Below are 22,921 nucleotides of genomic sequence, written 5' to 3' on the forward strand. Positions count from 1 at the left end.
GTTTTTTTTGGTTGTGTGGCTGGTTTTGTGTGTGTGGTTTTTTTTTTTTTGGTTTTTTTTTTTTTTTGAGTAGGATTGGTGGCATTTCAGAAATACTTTCAATCAGTGCAAACCATTTCCTATTGCAGCTGGGAGCTGTTTTCACAGTATTTGCAGATGAGGAGCACAGCAACACTCCTTAAGAAACAATTTCTTGTGAAGAACAGATGAGTCTGAGGTTCTGGTTAAGGGAGAACTCACCCCCATAAATTACTGCGTTATTATATATGAAGAATACTTTTGTAGTCTGTCATTGGAGCAACCATTGAGTGGGATTCTGCATCCCACACTTGAAAATGGTCCCAGCTTAGCCAAATACTTGAGCATGTGTTTGAAAGCTAAGCACTGACTTCAGCAGCTTGCCTATGGGCTGACTCAGGTTTCACGCTGGTCTGGAGGGCTGCTGTGGTTCTCACAACTGTTCTCATATGGTGTTTCCTCTGGTAAGACTGGACAGCAAAAAGTGCTTCTTGTGCTTGTGAAATACAATGATCACTCCTCTTCCCTAGCAGTGCTTAGCTCTCTTTCGCAATGCAAAGAAAAAACTTATTATGTGGCTGGATCAGTGGGGAAGTGTTTGTGTGTGTGGGTGACATCCATTGATGTGGTGGTGTTGATCTGGAGTGAGTTGGCCCAGATTCACGTTTGCTTTAAGCTTATTGATTGTGAGTTATGGTGTTGCTGGGCGCATGGCGCAGGGGACAAAGTTGACGCGAAGCAAGAAAGTTATGTTAACTAGCATAGCTGCTTCCTGTTAAGGAAGGAGAGACAAATCAAAAGATATGAAGATGATTATTCAGGATTGAATAGTGCTCTTAATTTTCCATTCCACCATCTGAGACTTGTAATATGTGACCAGTTCAAAGCCTGCTAGGCAGTGTGCTGCAGGGATGATATGCCTTAGTCATGATGTCTCACCCTGAATAGGCTGAGATGTGCTGTTACTGTGTTGGGTATGGATATTGTCATAATTCTTTTTTTTTTTTTTTTCCCCACAATGTTGTTTATAGCTTTTTTTTTTTTTAAGAGGAAAGGCACTAAATCAGCCTCAACATGTCGATGAGCAATTGACATCCCAGAAAATTAGTTACTGTGAAGGGTAGGAAGCTGGTAACAGTTGGGCTGTATGCAGCTGTAGGGTAGGAGACTGACTGCAACCTATCGAGCATAGCTATACTGCCTCAAGTTTTCATAGAGATTGCTGGGAGATCAGATTCACCATGCGTGTGTGTTCCTTCTGTATTGATTCAGCGTGCTAAAGTGAAGACAGCTCAATAGAGATAAGAAAGAGAAAAAACATTTTGCCATTTTTGGCAAAAAATAAATGTACGGTACAAACCAGTTCACAGAGCTGTACAGCCCTGCCTTTGTGTTTTGAGAACACACATGATTTACTACAGAAATCAGTTTGGCATAGCATAGCTGTGCAGATTCAGCAGGACCTACCATTATCTTGTCATGTTTTTTAGCAAATTGACTTTTACAAGGCAGCAATTCAAAAACATGAAAGAGAAATGTGCTGAACAACCCATCCCTTCTTGTCCCCCCATCCAGTGTGTGCTGGCAAATCTGCCACGGCTGCACCCACGGGCGTGATGGTGCTCAGCTTGCAGGCTTTGGGCATTCTGCATGCGTAAGCTGGTGTGGGTCTTGATTTTATTATTGTGCTCTCAAAGTACCAAGTTGCCGACTTTTCAGCTAAGTACGGCAGTTCAGAGATGGCTTTCTGTCATGTTTCACTTCACAGACTTAATAGGATTTCATTGTGACAGCAAGAGTAACAAATGCACTGTTAGCAAAATTTTGCAAATCTTGCTGCTTTTCAACTCTGCTCACCTGTCTGCTCTGCCTGCAGTCTCAGACGGACAAAGAAAAATGGCCAGAAAGCAGCTAGGTTCCTGGGCTTGCCCTGACTAGCATTGTCTTGCGCTGCCTTTGAAGGCAGAGCATTGAGCTAGATGCACTGCTGGTCAGACTCAGAAGGGCATTTTCTGTGTCTCTCTTCCAGTGTCAGCACTGAAGTAGCCATGGATACAGTATTTCTACATTCTCAGATGTTTGGCAAATGTGCCTGGATTTTTGTTTATATTTAAGGGGTTAATTTAGAATATGTAAAACTTTCCTACCTTCTGGGAATTCAAGACATTCAGCCCATATATGCCTCAGCAAATGGCTTCTATTTAATAACATCTTTGTACATTACCATTAAGAGATGGCTATCTTGGAGAGCTAAGCTGTGGATGTGCCCAAGGGTGAAAAAAGAACAAAAAGTAAGACTGAGGGGAGATGGGAGAAGGAAAGTTCTTTGTGCAGGTTTTTTTTCAATAGATAATGTGTGTGAAGGGTAGGGGCGGAGATGCTCTAAGGAGCATTCTGAGATAACGAAATAGCTTGCTTAGCTGAACAGGGTGGATTGAAATGACAGCCCTACCCATCCTTCTCTCTCTCGCTCTTCTGCAAATTAACCAGTGCTCAACCAGCAGTGTTCATGTGTGGAGCAGGGCTGTGCCCAGCTCCTTTTCCTCTTCCCTTGGGTTTTGAGATGAAACTTCAGGGCTAGTGTTTTCCCTCTGGCTCCCAAGCTTAGCAACTTTTGTGTGAAGAAAGTTAATTGGCCAATACCACTGCCTGCTCCTCACAATTTGACAGGTCCTCTGCCACCAGCATGTGCCTGTGTGTCACCACACTCCATGAATCTGCTCCACAAACCCTGTCTCAAGCCACAGTGGTCATTTTCTTGAAGACATAACTATTTCCTCAACAGAACTTTCCTCGGTAGAAAGAACTTTTTTCCTTTCCTGTCTTCTGCAGAAACTGTCACTCAAAAGACCCATCTGGTTTTGAAGATTAGCCAGGCAGGCCAGAGATGCCAGTTAGGGAGACCCATCCTGATTCAGCAGGTTTCCGATCCCCCTGCAGCCTGCCCCTTGTGTAGATTTTACTTTCTGTCACAAGTAAAGTCTTAAAATCTTTTGAATGGCTCACCAAGTAGGAAAACCTCTACTCTGTATTAACAGTTAATGGGTCTTTCTAGCAGATGTAAAATCCAGTGAAACATATACAGTTTCTTTGGTTTTAACAGGAACAGATGATTTAATAAGCAGCTATAAATCTCTTGGGAATGTACAGACATAGTCAAACAGCACACTTCTGCCAGATTTTTCACTGACTAGACTTATAGCCTATGAGTCATAGCGGTCTGCTCCACTCTACCTCAAATGCCTGTTGTTGTTGTTTTGGCTTTTAGAGGTGCTCTGTGCTGCATGTGGGTTTTTTATCACCTTCTCCTGTTAATGGGCTTGCACTTTCATCGAGGAGACAGCGTTTGAGCAGTTGACTGTGTGTGCATGACAGTGCGTGACACTTCTTTTCCATTCCCTAGCCCAGTTTGTGATTTTAAAATTGTATAGTGAAAATGTTTCTGAGGATTATGTTAGTACAGCCTCCTATATGGACTTAGTAGTGGGAATCTGGTTAAATTAAAGGAGGTATAGTCAGCCTTTTTCTTAATACAGCAATGCTTTCCTTACAGCAGCCTATGGCCAACTTATGAAGTTTAATAAATTTACACTAACAGTATTTCTAATTGATTTAGTTATTATCAGCTCTTTAGACATAAGGAAACCAAGACAGAAAGCAGGAAGTTGTTTGTTACCTGTGGGTCATGCTGAATTGCAGGGGAGGGTTCTATTTCCTAAAGTATTGAAGTGCCACTCCAAATGGTTGCAAAATGGCACTGTGTTTTACAACTGTCTTCTTTTATATTGTGGTGGTCTGCTAGCTTTCCTTAAGTCTCTTGGATGTCTAGGAACTGGGGTTGCGAGCTCCTGTTTTATTTTACAGTTGGTTCACAAGCCACGTGAATTGCACTTGGGAGCCACTCTAGAGAAGGTGAGGTATTAGAATTGCTAAGAGTTGCTCCGGGCTCACAACCTGGTAAACCAGAGATGAAACTAGTGATAAAACATGAGGCTTCGTATGGAATTTTTAACCATTGTGGAGGTTCTTGCAAGACAGGTGCAGTGCAGCTTATTTTGAATGCAGCTGGATGGAAGTGATTTAAAAAATGGCCCACAACATAGTTTTGTGGGGTTTTGTTTTTCTTTTTTTTTTTTTAATCTTCCAATGCAAATATTTTAGTGTGTAACCAGATACAAAATCTAAGAAAAATTGTGCAAAATTCTGAGTGCATCATACACAGGCAGGAAAAATCAGGCTCTAAATCTTTCACTGGCTCAAGACAGCATTTGTATTTGTTGTACTCTGGGACTGTGTAAATCATGAGGAAACCTTCTTATTTCAGTGGTAGGGATGATAAAGAAATCCTGTTTGTGTTTGGCCTTTTTCAGGCTGGAGGGAGTATCAAAAAATGCATAGATGCGAAGCAGGTTAAGAAACTGGAAACAGCCTTGGAGGCTGATTAATGTACAGAATTGTATAACGTGATCAAAGGTTCATATTGTTTGAAGTTTATGGTGAGGTTGCAACTTATTTTCTCAGTGCTTCAGAAAGCCAAACAGGTATTGTGTTACTAGGTGAAGAAAGCTATCCAAGGTCATGTGACTGGATGGTGTCAAAATCAAGAACAACATTTGATTCTTCTGACACCCTGTTAGGTCCCTCCACACTGCGCAGGAAGCAGAGTAGAGGGTTTCAACCCTATGCATATGTGGGGGGAAAAAAAAAGGCCTTTCAGTTCTTTCTGGCAAACTGAGGATGTTGCTTTATGCTTTCAGTAAGCACACAGCTTTCATGTTTACTGATGAGACTTTCACATGTCAGGAAATTAGAAAACTGGAGTCGTAATCAGCATGTCTGTTCTTGAATGGGGAATTTTCCCCAAAGCAAGTTGTGATGCGTGCTCCAAATGATTTGAATCTTACAGTTCAGACTTTCCATAAGCTGCTTCCAGCATTGTAGGCACTAACTTGTGTTTGCAGTGAGCATACCCACGCCCAACTGCAAGGGTAACAGCTGTAAGTTACATGTTTAAATCTCAGCATAACTCTGTGTGATTAATTGGGAATGGTCAGTGCCTTTAGAAGTCTGGTCCTACTGGGTGTTTAAATGGAGGTGTTGGCGCCGTGTTCAGTGCTTGTGCTATTGCAGGCCAGGTTAGGGTTTGGTTAGAAACCAAGACTTTTATCAGAGCTTTTGCTAGCACTTCTTTGCTGGCTGCAAGGTCTTTTGCAAACTTTCTGGTGTGTGGTCTTTGCGCACTGAATGGCTAACACTCAGCCTGTGTTGTGGGATTTCACCATTTTCATAGTATGAACAGCAAGCAGCAGCAGTTCCAGAGAGCTGTCCATCCCCTTAAAGCAACGTACATCGCAATGGGGATCATCATGTGACTACATGGACCTTATCCAGTGTTTTACAGGAAAAATATCCATAACAGTGTCCTGGCCTATATAAGCTGTATAGTTTTCCCAGACTTGGAAGAAAAGCACTGGTACTTTCCCAAGTTCCACCCTTTTCAGTTTGATGTAAAAAAATGTCAATTCTTGCTTTTCTTTTGTCTCTAAAATGGGAAATACTTTAATTAAAAGAAGAAATCATGCTTTTTCATGGCAAGAGGCAAAATCTTATCTCTGAGACATCTGTTTTGATGAGAGTAAAGTGAACATGTACTTTCATTTTTTTTTTCTTAAATAATAGTCTCTACTGTTAGTGGTGAAGAGGAGACAGGTAGGTGTGTGATTCCCTAGCAGCCTAAAAGGGGGTGTTGGGAGAGCCCTTCCTTGGATGTGGGGATGTTTTTAGGGGCTTCCCCCAGCTCTGTTTGGAAGAGTGCACAGAATCAGAGGAAGAGGAATGACCTTGCTTTTAAGGCATTCATCTGGAGCTCGGGTGCTGGGATCTGAATTCCCAGCGCTGGGGCTGGCTTCCTCTGTGGTCTGCAGTATGTTGCTCAGGGGATGTCTGTGCTGCACAATGGAGCTCAGGACAGAGAGCCCTGGAGCTGGCTCCAGGAGGTCTGCATGGCCTCACAACACAGTGGGGCACTGTGTGGAGGCACGACCTCCTTCCCGAAAAAATATGGCTGTGCTCATTCATGCACTGCTGTGTGCTCTTGGGGCTTTGCTGCTTCCAGTTCTGGAATTATGATGATTGTGGCTCATTTGGGCATCTCTGTACCACGCTCCATTGCTAAACCCAGGAAGCCCTGAGTTACTAAGAAACTAACAGAGGTCCCAAGCTGTTTTTGAACTGTCTGCATGGTCTGGTTTTGGATTTCTTCTGTTTTGCACAAGCTCATCCTAGTCACTCCACTGTCACTGACTTTCATTTCCTCTGTGGCACTGGAAATGAGCTAGAAAGAAAGCTTAATTTTAGCTGTTTCCCATGCCCAAATTGTTTTCCAGGAAGAAGAAGAAAGTTCCGGTACCCCTTGGAGTTCAGCTGACTTTGACTGCCTTCCAGGTCCTAACTATGATTTCAGGGGAGGCAGCAGAGTCTGGTGGTCAGAACCTTGTCGGTCACACACTGTTTCTGAGGGGCCACTGTGCAGCCTCTTGCACAAAGTCACTTAACTCCTTTGTTCCAAGCAGCCATGCAGGAGTGCCATTTTCCCGGCTTTGTAAAGCATGCTCAGCGCTACGAATGAAAAAATGAAAGGAGCTGTGCACATGCAAATCAGTATTATGTTTATCTGCTCCATCCAAAATAGAGAAGAAAATAGCTTTATTGTCTGTGGCTTGAAAAATCTGCCTGCTGTGATGACTATGGCAATATGAAAGACAAACTGATATGCCTAAGAAAACACATGCTGTCACTGGCTTTGGTTTCCATGAGGTATGGTGATGGGAGTAGTGCTCACAGTACCCTTCCTCCCCAGAGATCCTAAGTGGGGCTCACAGGCATCCCCCAGCATGTTACCAGCAGTTCACAGGATCTCCAGGTCAACTTGGAGGTTCAAGTAATGACTAAAATAAAGGAAGCCAACTGCAGAAATTAGCACACAGATAAGTTATTGCTTTTTGTCCAAAGGAACATCAGGCTGACACTTTCTTCTTAGAGTCTCTTGGCTAATAGGCTTTGGAAGATAAGATCTATCCAGTCAGAGTGGCTGCATAAACTTCCCGTGAACTTTCATAGTTGGCAATCGAAAGGAATCACAAAACATGTTGTCATTATTTATCTATTTATTTACTTATTTAGAAGTTCAAAGAGTGCACAGTGATATTGGTTGTGATTTTTCTCCTGTAAACAAGGTGATATCTTACTGGGTGCTCAGCCTTAGGCCCTCTTATTTTCCATTTAGGGTTTAAAGTAAGAGCTCTTTTGCAGTGAGGGAAAAATGCAAAAAATCAAACCACCACCCATATTCTGGTTCATAAATGAGCACTGCATTATTGAATGTACCTGTCGTCATGCCCATTGCTTTGCTAAGAGGACCTCTTCCCCTTATTAGCTCCATAGAGCCAATATAACAGTAGAGATGGTTCTTGACAGCATCATCTTTGTCTGACTACCTGAATGCAAGTACAGGAAGGGCTACCTTGACAAAAATTTGAAAAGTGCCTCTTCAGGTGGGGATTTGGCTTAAAGGTTCTGTATTCTTATCATTTATGTGCTCTGAGAAGGATCTTGCCCCTCTGTTCCCATTAAGTGAAAGATTTGCAGCAGTTGCTCAGATGCATACAAGACTCAGTCCTCGCAGAGTTATATTCATGTGTGTCCTGCTTGCATTGCAATTCCAGGTGTGAGGAGATCTGTTTTTTAAATTGCCTTCTAGTCCCACGTGTAGCATCTCGTGTCGCAGGATGTATACTGTGAACAAGGGCAACAGAAACTTGTCCTTTGGCTCTTACTTAAAAGAAACAGTAGTGAACTAAGACAAACTGAGTATCTTGCATTCATGTAGGGTCAAATCAGAATTCCTGTGGAATTTCAAGCAACTCATTGACATATCTCCTGATATGGCTAATTCCCAGAGGAAGCCTGCTTGTCTCATTTGCCCTTCTTTTTGGGACGTAAATCCACGCTTGATGGGGATATATGCATTAAAAAAAAAATGTATAGGAAGACACTAACACCTATAAATGGCAAAATTTTCTTGTTTTGTCCAGACAGGACAAATACTCTCCCCTTGGGGGCTTCCTCCCTCCATCAGTTGTGGTCCTACAGCTTCCTGTCTTTCCTTTTCAGGCATGCCTGGGATACAACACAGCCATGCACAGGAAGGGTGTTGACTGGAGTGCAGATGGGTTGCAGACAGGGCTGGCTCTGGAGAGTTAAGGAGCAGAAGGACTTTCTTACATGAGGTTCCCACCTTTTGGTTATCCCTCTAGCTTGGCTTGTGCCTTGGCCTGGTGCCATCTGACACAATTTGCAGCACTGGGATGTTGAGGGCTGGCTGAATTGGCTGCCTGGGCCCAGAGCCAGTTTGTATGGCTTATTTGGCTTTGCACTGCTTTCCTGGCAGAGTAAGCTGTAATATATGTCTCCTGTCATGAATCAGACCATAGGTATGGATAATTCTCAAACCAGGCATTTACATGAGTTAATTCCACACTGTTCTGGTTTAAAGTTGTTCTGTTAAGGAATTATTCAGCTTATTGCTCAGCAGATTTTCAACCTCATTAGTGGGTTTAGCATGGGGAATGTGTCCCAGTTATATCAGCAAACAACTTCTTAAAGCTTTAATTGCCAAATAAAAACTCTTTCCATCTCTCCCTTCTGAAATACACAACATTACTAAAGCATCACTTTGGTAAAATATTATAGCACATGTTTGGCATATTTTTAAGTTCTTTTGAAGTCAGTGTTTTAAGTGCTTTGCTGAATTGGGGCCTAAAAAAATAATAGCCACAAAGTTAAGGCACTTTATTTCCGAATGAGTGTTTACACAGGAGTCGAAAGTGTGTCAACTTCTTGTCATGAGCCCCCAGGTACAGATATCCTCTTATCTTCACTGAATCATGTAGCAACTTTTGTCTAAAGTTTTTGTCTTGCACACAGTTGAGATGTCAGGGTCAGACCCAAGTATGGCAGGCTTTCATTTGCAGAATAAGATCAAACTGAAATGGGATATAGGACTATAAAGGGATTGGCAGCATCTCAAAGAGTGCACAGCTATGATTAGTAATTTCCTATATACGTATAGTGTGTGTGTATATACATATATATACAGACACATTTTTCTTTTTCTGGGTTAGTGAAATTGGTACAGTGCTTCAAACATGATCCTCGTTGGGCTACTAAAGAGGTCATGGAAACTTTTAATTCTCCTGCTAGAAGAGAGAGTTGTGGAAATACTCCATGGGTAAGATCTGATGCTGAAATGGGGGAAGAAAGCAAGCTCATTGCTGAGTGATCTTAGACCTACACCTGTGTCCCATTGCAACCAGGGAACGTGTATGTTGGGCCAACTCCTTTGCTATTGTTTGCAGGGCTATGATATACTTATGTACTACTTACTATGGTACCACAATCCCAGCAAAACATGATGCAGTGCGGTAAAATTGAAGTTAATATGTCACTGAAGTCAGTGGAAGTTTTATTCGCTTTAGTGTAGAACGATGCTTTTGGGGTCAGAGATGTTATCTTGTGCTACTTGTTTTATTGCTGTGCTCTTATGCTGTTGTGTTGGAGTGCTAACAATAAGGGCCAGTGCTCTGGACTGTTAATTCAAAGAATTCAGTGGTGTGATGCTGCTTCGAGGGGTATGGTGGCTGCTGCCCTGGATGTCATCATCTCGTCCCACCTGGTAGTCACAGAATGCCCTATGCAAAGTACTGAGTGCTAGGCCTCTAAATGAAGCACCAGGAGCAGTTTTTGTAGTGCACACATGCACTACTATTGTGAGCTGGTTGGGGACTTTTCCCTTATTTCCATACCTCTGCAAGTCACTGCCTGCTGATGAGGAAGTGCTGCTGCCTAGCTCTCTGCCTTTCCCAGTGAGGTCAGCAGGAGCTGCAGGCACTTGCCTTTCCATGGTATTGGGTTAAAAATGTGCTGTGAAAGGGTACTCAAGCTTCACTTTTTGCTGTTGAGTCTTAAATTTATCTAAGTCCAAACAGATACGTATCTGTTGAGGTCGTTGGAAAGATGGTCAGTAACTGTGGTGGAGAGATGACATGAGAGAGAGAGAAATAAGGTGACCATCTTCTATGGAAAGGGGCAGAAGCCCTTTTGAAGGTCAGAAAGTTATTTGAGGAGGGGGAAAAATCATAAATCATTTTACAAGAGTATTTTTATGTGGAACTTCATTTTATTTAAAAAATGCAAAGGAAAATGTTACTGAAGTTCGTGCAGTGATTAATCTCTGTTTACACCTACCAGAGATTTGTGCTGTTGTTGTGGGCAGCTTAGTCTGTAGCTCATCTCTAGTTTTGTCTTTTTAAATCCCAAAGTAGATGATGCGTTTTTACCTACAGAAAGTGATAAAATTTCATGAGCCATTTAGGAGCAAATCTGATTTTTGTTTCCTTTCCTGTTGCTGATAATGGCTGCTTGATTTGGAAAGCATTCAGTAAAGAATCTCAGACCATGCAGTTTGTGGAGAGAGCGGCTCATATTTCCCTTTCCAGTCTGAAGGGCAGAGACGCCAGGTGTGCCCCGGTGAGGACTCTCTCACTGCACACTCATCCTTTTCAGTGCGTGTCCGCTCCTGCGTGTGTCACGTGGTTTCTGCATCCTGCGCTTCTGACCACAGAGCATAGGAAGGAATGTGTTCAACCAGTCAGAAATGGGAAGTGTATTGGTAATAAGAAACTAAACATCAGCAATGTGTGAGTAATGGATTATCTGTCTTCTGCAGGGGATGAGGGTATGTATTCTAATGCTTTTTGATCGCAGTGTAGCCATGATGCTGTAATTAACCAAATATCAACTGTTCATCCTGTCCTCTGTTTATGATGCTAAACTGTCCTGATCCTAAATTTTGTTCTGATATGTTTATATGCTCACAGAAAAGCCCAATGAGAAGAAAGTAAAAGGTGGGAATGACTCTTGTTTCACTGGAGCCAATCTGAGCAAAATATTTCACTTTTTGGCAAGTTGTTGATCGGGAGTGTATTCATGAAGCTTAGAACAGAAATGTGCTTCTGTGGTAGTCACCTGCCCGAGACAAAAGCTTGTGCCATAGTGTTACTACTGTGCTTTTTTGTATGCACATGTTTGTGCATACATAATGTATTTTAATGACTTCATTTGTTTTGCTTGGAACTTTAAACTGTAACTGAGTGTCTATGTAATGCAAAGAGCTTTTTCAATTGTTTATAAATACTAGCTTGCATGCTCCCCTGAGATCCTTGCCGTATGTGCAGATGTGGTCACCTAATGAAGTGCTACAAAGCCTTGTGATAAACTCTGGGGTGGGACATGATGCAGATGGTTGGTACATACTCGCGTGCTACCAGTAATGGGGTCTATAGAAAATCTGAGACTGATCAACCATTTTGTCTGTCCATTGATCGATTCCTAGGTTGTTTTTCTTTTATTACTTCCATGTCTTTGAGCACTCCCTTTGCAGTGATGTAGGGTAAAACATTCCTTTCTTGGGAGGAGTTACCAGTCCCCCTCTTTCCCCAGTTACACTGCTGAAACTGTGCCTGCATACAGCATGTGATGAGTATAACTCAGTCATACACCAAAGGGAACTTTTCAAGACAAAAACATGTCATAATTTTTTATGTAAGGAGGTGATTGGTGATAGTCAGCATGGCTTCACTAAAGGCAAATTGTCCCTGACAAATTTGGTGGCCTTCTATGACAGGGTTACAGCATTGGCAGATAAGGGAAGAACAACTGACATCATCTACCTGGACTTGTGCAAAACATTTGACACAGTCCCGAACAACATCCTTGTCTTTAAATTGGAGAGACATGGATTTGATGAATGAACCACTCAGCGGATAAGAAATTGGCTGGATGGTTGCACTGAAAGAGTTGTGATTGACAGCTTATGTCCAAGTGGAGACCAGTGATGAGTGATGTTCCTCAGGGGTTCGTACTGGGACTGGTGCTGTTTAACGTCTTTGTCAGCAACATGGACAGTGGTATTACGATCTGCTGGATCAAGCGCTAGCTGCATGGATGGTCCCAAAGAGTGGTGGTCAATGGAGTTAAATCCAGCTGGTGGCCGGTCACAAGTGGTGTTCCTCAGGGCTCAGTGTTGGGACCATTTCTGTTTAACATCTTTATTGATGATCTTGATAACATAGAGTGTATCATCAGTAAGTTTGCAGATGACACCAAGTTAAGCAGGAGTGTTGATCTGCATGAGGATAGGGAGGCTCTACAGAGAGACTTGGGTATGGAACAACGCTAATGGTATGAGCTTCAACAAGGCCAAGTGCCAGGTCCTGCACTTGGGCCACAACAACCTCATGCATTGCTACAGGCTTGGGGAAGTGTGGCTGGAGAGCTGCCTGGCAGAAAAGGACCTGGGGGTTCTAATTGACAAGAGGCTGAACGTGAGCCAGCAGTGTGCCCAGGTGGCCAAGAAAGCCAATGGCTTCCTGGCTTGTATTAGAAATAGTGTGACCAGCAGAAGCAGGGAGGTGATTGTCCCCCTGTACTCAACACTGGTGAGGCCACACCTTGAGTATTGTGTCCAGTTCTGGGCACCTCAATATGAGAGAGATATCGAGGTGCTGGAGCGAGTGCAGAGGAGGGCAAAGAAACTGGTGAAGGGCCTGGAGAATAACTCTTACGAGGAGCGATTGAAGGAGCTGGGACTGTTTAGTTTGAGGAAGAGGAGGCTGAGGGGAGACCTCATCGCTCTCTACAACTACTTGAAAGGACATTGTAGAGAGGTTAGTGCTGGTCTCTTCTCATAGAACAAGAGGGAATGTGTTCAAGCTGCAGCAGGGTAGGTTTAGGCTGGACATTAGGAAAAAATTCTTCACAGAAAGAGTGGTTAGACACTGGAATAGGCTGCCCAGCGAGGTGGTGGAGTCACCATCCCTAGATGTGTTTAAGACTCGTTTAGATGTGGTGTTGGGGGATATGGTGTAGGGGAGAACTTTGTAGGATGGCGTTGATGGTTGGACTCAATGATCCAAAGGGTCTTTTGCAACCTAAATGATTCTATGATTGAGTGCACTCTCAGCCAGTTTGCTGATGACACCAAGCTGTGTGGCACGGTCAACAGGCTGGAGAGGAGGGATGACATCCAGAGGGACCTTGACAGGCTTGAGAGGTGGGCCTGTGCAAATCTCAGGAAATTCAAGAAGGCCAAATGCAAGGTGCTGCACAAATACAGGCTGGGTGGAGAATGGATTGAGAACAGCCCTGAGGAAGAACTTAGGGGTGTTGGGTGATTGGAAGCTCAAGATGAGCAAGCAATGTGCACTTGCAGCCCAGAAAGCCAACAGTATGCTGAGCCGCATCAAAAGAAGCATGGCCAGCAGGTTGAGGGAGGTGATTCTGCCCCTCTACTCTGCTCTTGTGAGACCGTACCTGGACAACTGCGTCCAGGTCAGAGGCCTGTTAGAGTGAGTCTAGAGGAGGGCCACAAAGATGATGAGAGGACTGGAGCACTTGTCCTTTGAAGACAGGCTGAGAGAGTTGGGCTTTTTCAGCCTGGAGAAGAGAAGGCTCTGGGGAGGCCTTATAGCAGCCTTCCAGTACTTAAAGGGGGCCTACAGGAAAGATGGGGAGGGACTTTTTATGAGGGAGTGTAGTGATAGGATGAGGGGTAACGTTTTTAAACTGAAAGAGGATAGATTTAGATTAGGTATTAGGAAGCAGCTCTTTACTGTGAGAGTGGTGAGACAGTGGAACAGGTTGCCCAGAGAAGTTGTGGATGCCCCATCCTTGGAAGTGTTCAAGGCCAGGTTGGATGGGGCTTTGAGCAGCCTGGTCTAGTGGGAGGTGTCCTTGTCCATGGCAGGGGGGTCAGAACTAGATGATCTTTATGGTCCCTTCCAACCCGAACCATTCTGTGATACTATTTGTCTCCTATGGTTCTGCTGAGCTTCCCTACTGCATTCTTAAGGGAATTTAGTGTGAACTTGCAAGATTAGCATATAGTGCTTTCATGTCTAGAAAAACTATTTCATGTGATGTCATTTCAGCATCTTCTGGATTCTTGACAGCTGGAGTAGCTGTCGTCTTATATTCATCTACATGTGAATAGACTGCATGCCTTTTTTGGTAACGGTGTAAAATATGTCTCATGTATATGCCTTTGGGTAGTGTTTTTGATAGAGAGGTGGTTTAACTGTACAATCCACTGGGAGCTCTGTCATTCACTAAATGTAGTGTTTTCAGAAGTACAGTCAATAATATGGTCCAGTGTACTTTATATCTTATAATAGTTATATGAAGAGACGAGTGTTCCCATAAGACATCTCAGCTATCTTACGTCTAGGTTTTTTTAATCTCACCTTTGCTATCATGTTACAAGCGCAACCAGAAGAATAATGCATTGGAACTCTTTTAGATCTCCTCGTTTATAAACCTAGCTGTGTTGATTAGGTAATGAATATACATGTTTTCTTGTGTTCAGCTCCCTAAATAATATTTAAAGGGTTACATATGCTAATTTTATTTTAAGTTTTTAATGCAGGAGTGAAATATCATGACAGCATCATGAAGCGGTTGATAGAGAAAAAGAAATTGATTTCCTACTTAGTTATGACATAGTCAGCTTTGCAATTTTATGCCCACTAGAGGGACCGTTGCTCATACAACTCATTGCGGAAAGCAGTCTCATGCAGTCCCTTTAGTATCTTTTATGATGTTTTAAAACTTTGAATGACCGACTCCAGTTAAATCCTCTGAACAGTAAGTCTCCAAGCTATTTCTCCATGCATAAAAGCCTTGAGCACACTGCTGTTCTGAGTCTAAATACCTTTTACTGAATTCCCTTACTAAATGTTCTTTTTATTTCTTTTTTTAAAAGTATTTTTTGTTCTCTTGGTTTATCAGTCCAGGCTTTCCTATATGACGTTGATGGGGATTAATTTAGAATTTTTTTGTCAAGGAAAAAATGTTGTGTGTATTTATGTTTGGAATAAGTTTTGTTTTGCAACCATGGTGCCAGTGTATATGGTAAATTAATCAGTTTTCGTTTTCGTGAACGTCATTGAAATGGGTTTGTCCTTTAACTGGGAGATAGTGAGTTTTGGGTAACAGGCGCATAAACTTATAGTCACTAGGAGAAGAATTCCAAATGTATCTGTTTTGTCGTGTTTGGCTGGGGGATTTTTTTCTGTCTGTTTGTTAGTTGCATGTTCCTGACCTGCACATTTTTCTTAATTACAGAAACATGAAAGAATACAGGAAGTCCTGAATGACCACAATGAATACCTGTGCTAATTAAGTCACTGGCTTGATACTGGGAGAACAGCAAGGTAAGCAGTCAGGCCATGCCAGCAGCGTTTCTTGTAATCAGCATGATTGTATTTCAACAAAGCCTTAGTGCTTTCAGATATCAAATTCATAACTAGTTGGGCAAAGACAAATAGCCCGCAGGTTTGAATGCAATAGGTTTTCTTTTAGTTCAAAGCTTTGGCAAGCAAACAGCTCTGTGTTCCTTCCTGGGGAAAAAAAAGTACAAGTTCGGTGGTGGTTTTCTTTTTTTAAAAGGCAATATCTCTAATTTCAACAATCGATTCATGACCGAAGCTCAGCTTCCTGGGCTGACTCTAGGGAGGGCTTGGAGGAGGGGTGGAATGCTTCAAAAACTTTGCTGATGAAAAGGCATGCTGTTTTGTGGATGCCTCCCAGAATTGTTTAAATCTGTGTGTGTGTATGCGCGCGCGCGTATGAAGAGAGAGAGAGAGATATCTCCATGACAACTGGCCCGGCCAGTCTGTGTTCTCTGCAATCATTTTAGCTGGAATCAGTGCTGCAAAAGGTCACATGAAGGAGTTGTGGGAAGCACAGCAGGTATTAGACGCGAAACGACTGATTTTCTGATTGCCTCAGATAATAAGACAGTTTTGTCTGGGAAATACAAATCTGAGAATGGAGTGGAAAGGGAAATGCTCCAAATTACAGGTAACAAAAATTGCCTTTTTAATGTTATTTCCTCACATTTTAAAGTTTGGTGGTTCTTTTTTTCTTCCCCTCGTGGTGTTTACTCCCAGCTGAGCGGCTGAGTGAGCTTGGATTCCCTGGCTCTGGGGAATGATGTCATGCGGCAACAGTTGGATTCTATTAGCTAGGGAAAGAGGAAACATCCTGCCTTTTTGGGGAAAAAAAAAAAAAAGATACTTTGGCTCTTTGTTGAATCTTGTGCAAAGACTGCAAGAAGTGTTAATAAAATGTTTCTAACAAATTAATTCCCAGAAAAAGTCATTTAGGACCTAGAGAGCACCAAACTTTAAAACCAATGCAACAATTACTCCTATATGCAAGAAAATAATTATAGAAGTGTTACAGAATTCAGAAGACATTTCTTTCTTCTTGGATTCTCCTATATTCATCTTTAATGAGAAAATTAATTGCACCGTAATTAAGCAGAGGATTTGGAACCTCCACTCACTTGGGATCCTTTAGCAATTGTTTGGAGAATGCACTGCTAAAGAGTTTCTTCTGGGTTGGGCTCTGTCTCAAGCTGCTGCTTATGAATAGATGATGCTGGAAGCATTGTTCTTAGCAAGGTTTTCAGTCCTGGACTGTATTTTTCATGGCTTTAAACCAGCCTTTTTGGGAGAGGGTCGAGGGGGAAGAAAGCAAAAAACTTTCATAAGTTCAGCAATTTGAAAGGATCTTTTCCCCTTCTTTCCTCAGAGACATTTGCTAAATGCCGTGTTCAACAGCCAACATCAGGGTAGCACGCATAGCGTTTTAAGTGGAAAAATACCTAATGATTAATGTACAATTGCTATGTCCTAATGAAGAGACTTAGAAAATGGATATAATCCTAGTTGCTCGAACATCACAAAAACACGCTGTACTGATAACCATGATGAGAAGATTAGGTTACCCCGTGTCGTTTAAACTCCCTTGAAGCAGATGCTCTTTTCTACTTTCCTGCTGTTTTTTCTCCCTTCTGTGCATTTCAGTCGTGATCCAAAGCGTGCTGGAGTCCATGGGAGTTTTCCTGTCAGCTTCAAAAGGCTTCAGATCAGCCTCTGCCCGAGAACTTCTCAGCCTCTGTTTCAGTCTTTTGACTGTAGGACCAGGCCACAGGCTCTCCGTTTTTTTTCTTGAACTTTCCAAACAGAAGGTCTTTTGTGTTCTTCCAAACAATGCCAGGCGCTGCTGACTGGCTTTCAGCATGGCTGCTAAACACGCTGGAGCTAGTGGTGGTGCTTATTTCCGCTTTCTTCTAAAATTGTCCTAGAGGGGGAAAGTGCAGTGAACAGAAATCGGATCCTTCTATCCCACCTCCCCTCTTCACAAATGATTGTTGGTTTTGAGTGTGTGTGTGTCTGTGTGTGCAAATTGTTCCTTGGTTAAAGAGCAATATCGGCTGTGCTTTAGGGAGGAGTTCCAGGAAGACTTTAGGTGGAAAACACTGTTATTGTTGTGATCTGCCAGTAGAACAGTCATGAGGGAGAAGCAAGCTGTCCTGGAGCAGGCACTCTTTCTACAATATGTGTACAGAACTAACAGCTGTCATCTGCAAACAGAGGGCTGATCAGCACAGTCTAACACTTTGTGTCCCCCTCTTGCCTACCAGATTTGACTGGCTTGGTTCCGTAAATAAAATACGGCTGTTAGTGAATATCCATTAATAACCTGGTTAAGTGATTGGAAAAAATAATTTTTCATCCATTTGATGATTGGGACCAGTTTAATAAGAAATCCTGGTGCTGTTCTTCACTAGAAATGAAATATCCGTGGAGCTGGATTGTTAATTGGAACCATCCCCCTCTGTAAGAAGGAACATTGTGATGATTACCCAAGTTTAAGCCTCATTTGCAGGAAAATGCTATTATTCCTTTTACTATTCCTTTTTATTATTCCTATTATGCTATTATATGAGACAGAGATTATGATTTTCAAAATCAGAACCACTGAATTTAAGTGCTTACATTTTGCAGATGGTCAGTTTGAGACTCCTGAGAGATCTCTGCAAGGTGCTGCATACTGGGCATTCCAATGACAACAGTTACTTTTTGGCATTTATCTGTTCTGTGATGTGATGCGGAAGGAAGTCTGGTGAGTTCTCTCCCAGTCTTCCTGGCTGAGTGGCATTTTCCATAATGGTCTGTGTTGTAGTATTTACATGTTACTTTGAGAAGTCATACAAAGCATCATTCCCGTAGTCCTTTAATATAATTTCTGCATGTCCCAGAATTCTGGATCGTTCCAAATGAAGCTTGTATAACTTATCAGTAGGAAAATATAAAAAATAAAAAAAAAATCAAAATACGTTTATAACTACACTTATAACAAGATACCTTCTAGCTAGCTGACCTACTGTGCTTGGGCATAAATGTAACCAGCCACATAGGCATTGGCACGTTGGGTTTTTTCATCCATTAAGGGAGTAAGCAATTCAAGAAGGCTGCTGCTATACCTGGTAATGCGCAAGGAGTTCTTGCAGCAGTCTGTAGCGGCTCCATACTCAACACAGCTCCTGTGGACAGGTGCTCAGTGGTCCTTAGCCCAACATTTGCAGACTGCTGTAGTTGTCACTTTATAAGTGCATTCATTTCTGTATCTTGAAGAGAGTTGCTTTATGTTGTTGTGCTGATATAAATCTCTTTGGTCCCATGCATCCACCATATGCCCACATTCTGTCTGTGGATAGTCAGTGACTCTGAGTTTTCCAGAGAGGTTAAAGTGTTTTTTTGATAGGATTAGCTGTGTCCTGTCTCATTGCACTTAGAAGGAAAGTGAAAGGGCATGGTAGAAATCTTTTTTTCTTCTCTCTCCTTGACTATCTAATGAGTAATTTTTATATTCTGAGTTATAAAGTTTTAATTGCTTAGTTTATCTTGCGTAAGATCATCTTTTGTGTAACGGTTTATATTCCCTCTATCCGTAGGTTGACAGCATATGATTTCCTGTTGTCTGTTGCAGTGAGTTCCAGGTTAATTGCTATGTTCACATATTTGTCTTTATTACTTGGAAATATACGGCTTTGTTTGCGAATGAGCTGAGTCTATCTAGAAGCTTAGGACTGACTTTGTCTGTATCATTCAATACTTGTTTCTGCTCTTACTCCCTTCTCTAAATAACTCTAGTCCCTTCGATTTTTCTTCTTAGGGAAAGTCTGTGAGACACTTGAAAAACACTGTCGTTGTCTCTGTTTCTGCTGTTTTCTTTGAAGGTCAGGTCATCTTCAGGACACCTGGTGCTACAGTTGTGGACAGATGCACCATTAAATTCCTGAACATAAGATCAGTATTCTCCATCTGTAACCTTATGACCACAACAGATGGAATTAATTGATTGAAAACAAGAATACTGGATATTTAGAAGAGCTGCTCATGAGGATGCTCAAATATTTTCTGATTTTCTGTAAGTTAATTTCAGTTCCATCAGTATGAGCAACTAGCTCTCACAGTTGTTTCTTCTCATGTGCTGTTTTCTGGTCATGGTGATTCTAAGTGACTTTCTAAGGTGTAAAATGTGACGTGCAAAAGGATTTGTTCTGAGCAGCTCACACTGAATATGAGTGTGGCTACCTTTAGTTACAGCAAGAACTTTGAAATGATTGCACTGTCATTCTGCTCTGCAATGCAGTCTCTCATTAGCGCTAATCAGTGATCTCTGTTCTGCTTCTGCATCTTTGACCCAGTTACTTTGCTGAACTTAACACAGTTGCTAGTGTGACACAAAGCAGACTCTTGGCACGGCCCTGATCACAAAGCAGGGAGAGATCTGGCAACTTTCACACAAATCCATTATAATTAAGGCTTCCGGTCTGTGATTTAAACTTCTTCTTTCTCTTAAAAGCCTGAGAGGCTTTTTAAAATGTTTTTTCAGGCTGAAAACGAACCTACTGCTGGTAGAGTCCCCTGACCATACTAGCTGTAGGCAGACCTGGAAGAGGCAGGTGCTGCTCTTGTTCCTTCATTGGGCTTTGCAAATGTGCTTTACCCCGAGCCCTTTTTGAACAGAGCCTCACGGTCATTCCTCAGTTTCACGTGACAACAACAGAGTCCCCTAAGCTGTTAGAGGAGGGTTGCACAGTTGCCTTTCCTCCAGTGCCAGCTCTTATTCCAAGTTCAAGCCTCATGTAGCATTAATCCTCTCTGCCCACTTGGAGCCAAAATGCTGTATGCAAAGGGCTGTTCAAAGGAGTCCCATTTCCCCATCCTGTCAGAGGCTCTCCCCTCGAACCTTTTTTTTTTTTTTTTTCCCCCATCCTGTTGTAGTTTGATGACAAGAAGATGAATCAGAGGCTAAAACTTCTGCCAATGGCAAGAGCACAATTTGGCATCCCTTGTGCAGCTGGCATCCAAAGGATACAAGCCATCAAATTATCCCATGCTCCTGGCCCAGCCAAGCCTGTTGGTTTATGACCAGAACCTCCCTCTGCTCTTTAAAGTGCACTTGAAAGTTAAAAAGCATCACTAAGCATTTACCACATTATGGACGTACTGAGGACGGTTGGACAATTTTGACAGTACAAAACCTGCTCCATGCAATGCTGTTTCATGCCTCCTTGGTAGGGAGCAAAAAGCAATTTGAGAGTTGCAGCAGTATGGAAACATTCGCAGCTGCACAACTTGCATTTCCATGTTTCAGTCTCTCACAGGCCCGTGCAGACCTTCTATTATTAGTTTTAAAAGGAGAATAGCTGACAGCTGATTATTTTGAACAGCATATTCCAGAGAGCGCTGTTTTATGATGGAGTTGTCAGGAGTGGCAAGCCAAGAAAGTATTGACTAATGTTACAAAGAAAAATCTCTGATGTAGAGCACAATCCTGTTTATCTAAAAGATTTGTAGGGGACAAAACCATCTTCATACCACACTGCTGTCAACGTGTTCAAACCCGTGCTGGGGGAGGTGAGAAGCTGACAGCTCAGCCTGTTGGCGTTCATCTCCCAGCAGTTCCTGGGAGAGCTCCCCAGGGGTTTCCTGGCATGTTGTTGCAGGGAAGGGGGCATATTGCGACTCAGTCTTCAGAAACCTGCCTAAAAAATAATTTCAAGGGACTCATTCTGCTGTTGTTTTTTGGAGAAGAGTCAAGTTGGTTTCAGAGGGAAGAGTGGAAAAAAAAAATCTTTTGGACACTGGATATGCTTTGTGCAATCAGCTGATGCTCTGGACTGGAGCTGCTCCACTGTGCACGGTTTTGCCATTGCGCTGACCCTGCTACACTCATGCTTGGGGCAGCAGATTGGCTTTTGGGAATGTATGAAGACCTAGGGGCAAACATTTGTTTTTCAGTGCTCTTTTATTAGCAGCAACACATGACAGTAGGTTGCAAGTCAAGTGCTATCACCCCGGGACATGCATGGGCGGGTATCTGGCCACCCCTTTTGTTTCCTGTGGAAAACACTGCCCTTGTATGACACCTGTAAGCAAGACTCTGCTCCTGGCCTGGGCAGCTGAAGCACAGCTCTCTTTCCCTGATCTGAGGCTTTAGTGGAGAAGGAGAGCCAGTCCTGTCCCTGGAGCTCTGTAAGATGATCCATTTAGGTCTCCCCTTTCCTACAGCAATGAGTCTCTGCCACGATGCTGTAAAGTCATGGGACTGTTCCCTCTGCCCTCACTTGGGATGCTCTCATGAAAGGTGAGAGCAAAGAACGGCACGAGGCGAGAAGGATAAACTGCCCCTCCGTCACCATGGGCTGGGAAGGGACTACATGTTTTTCAGTGCAGAGATATTGTGTCCTTGACCATGATCCGGTGATCAGCTGGGTGGGAACACGGTTCCCTTGAGCTAGGCCAGAGCTACTGTCAAGGCACGGAGGATGCAGAACTGAGGTCCTTACAGACTCTGCTTGTCACCATGTGCTTCCTCTGACCTCTTCCTCCTTCTCACTTTAGCGACCGTGGACACAGGGGAAAAGGTAGCAATGGGAGTGGGGCTTTTTCACTTTCTATCCAGCAGTTGAGCCCAGGTTCCTTTTTCAACAGGAGTCTCCCTGGAAATGAGATTTATTTCATGTAAATGCTGGGTGCAGGCAGAGGTTGAACCTTGCTGCGTTTAGAAATGTTTACTTCACGTCCTCGTGTTTGGAGCTCTGTGTGTGTGGCGAGGGGGCTGCTACACAAGCTGGTTGTACAGGGGACCCCATCAGCAGGTTAGAATCTCTTCTGTGCCAGACTCAGTTTATGTTCTAATATAGACTGTCAAATTTGGCATTTGCATTAAGATCTGCTTTCCTCTCACATGGAGACATTATCCAGTTTTCTGCTGAGACACATCAAGAGCTAAGGTCCCTGCTGCATTTTATTTACTATTGGCTGACATGCATGGACAGTAGAAACAAAATGTAAACATGACTCAGTGCTGTGTGCTGCAATAGCACAGAATGCTTCCCAGGGATTTATGACTGTCTGGGAGAACAGGGTTCCGAGGGGCAGCCCAAGGTTGTCAGTTACAGCACCTTGTCAGCAGATCCCAGCACAGGTCCTGTGCCTGTGGCACTGATGGCTCATATAATGTAGGTGTACCTACCTATTCTAAAAATAAGGACAGATCCTCAGGTAGAGAAAGGTGAAGCCAGTGGACTTATGCTGAAGGTCCTGTAACTTTTCTGGAAAATCCACACACTTCACATTCTGGATATGGCAGACTGATTGCAAAGTAGACATTTATCCAGAGATTTCAGGTGTCATTCAGTGGCTGCTCTGGCCAGGCTGCGTGATGTCCTGAAATCCTGAATAAATGGCTACATTCCTCTTTCTCCACCTGAATAAAATTCCCATGTGGAAAACCAGGCTGCATTAGGTGAAGCTCTCTTGTGCATCAGCCTCTTGCTGAATTGTATCAGGTGTGTAACGTCATTTTTGGTGTTTGTACTGCTGGTGTGGTGTATGGCCTTGCCCACAATAGCAGTTCATGT

The 22,921-nt window shown here is 42.9% G+C and overlaps 1 protein-coding gene across 2 annotated transcripts in view; it reads left to right on the forward strand.

Annotated features, from left to right (window-relative positions):
* DENND2B (DENN domain containing 2B) overlaps positions 1–22,921 on the forward strand; it is a 179,214-nt gene that overhangs the window by 26,210 nt on the left and 130,083 nt on the right. For both annotated transcript variants that reach the window (XM_054200675.1, XM_054200677.1), the window contains exon 2: positions 15,259–15,347. The gene's annotated coding sequence lies outside the window, so the exon portion shown is untranslated. The remainder of the gene's footprint in view (positions 1–15,258; positions 15,348–22,921) is intronic.

The sequence above is a fragment of the Rissa tridactyla genome, chromosome 4, assembly GCF_028500815.1.
Source record: "Rissa tridactyla isolate bRisTri1 chromosome 4, bRisTri1.patW.cur.20221130, whole genome shotgun sequence".
Taxonomy (NCBI): domain Eukaryota; kingdom Metazoa; phylum Chordata; class Aves; order Charadriiformes; family Laridae; genus Rissa; species Rissa tridactyla.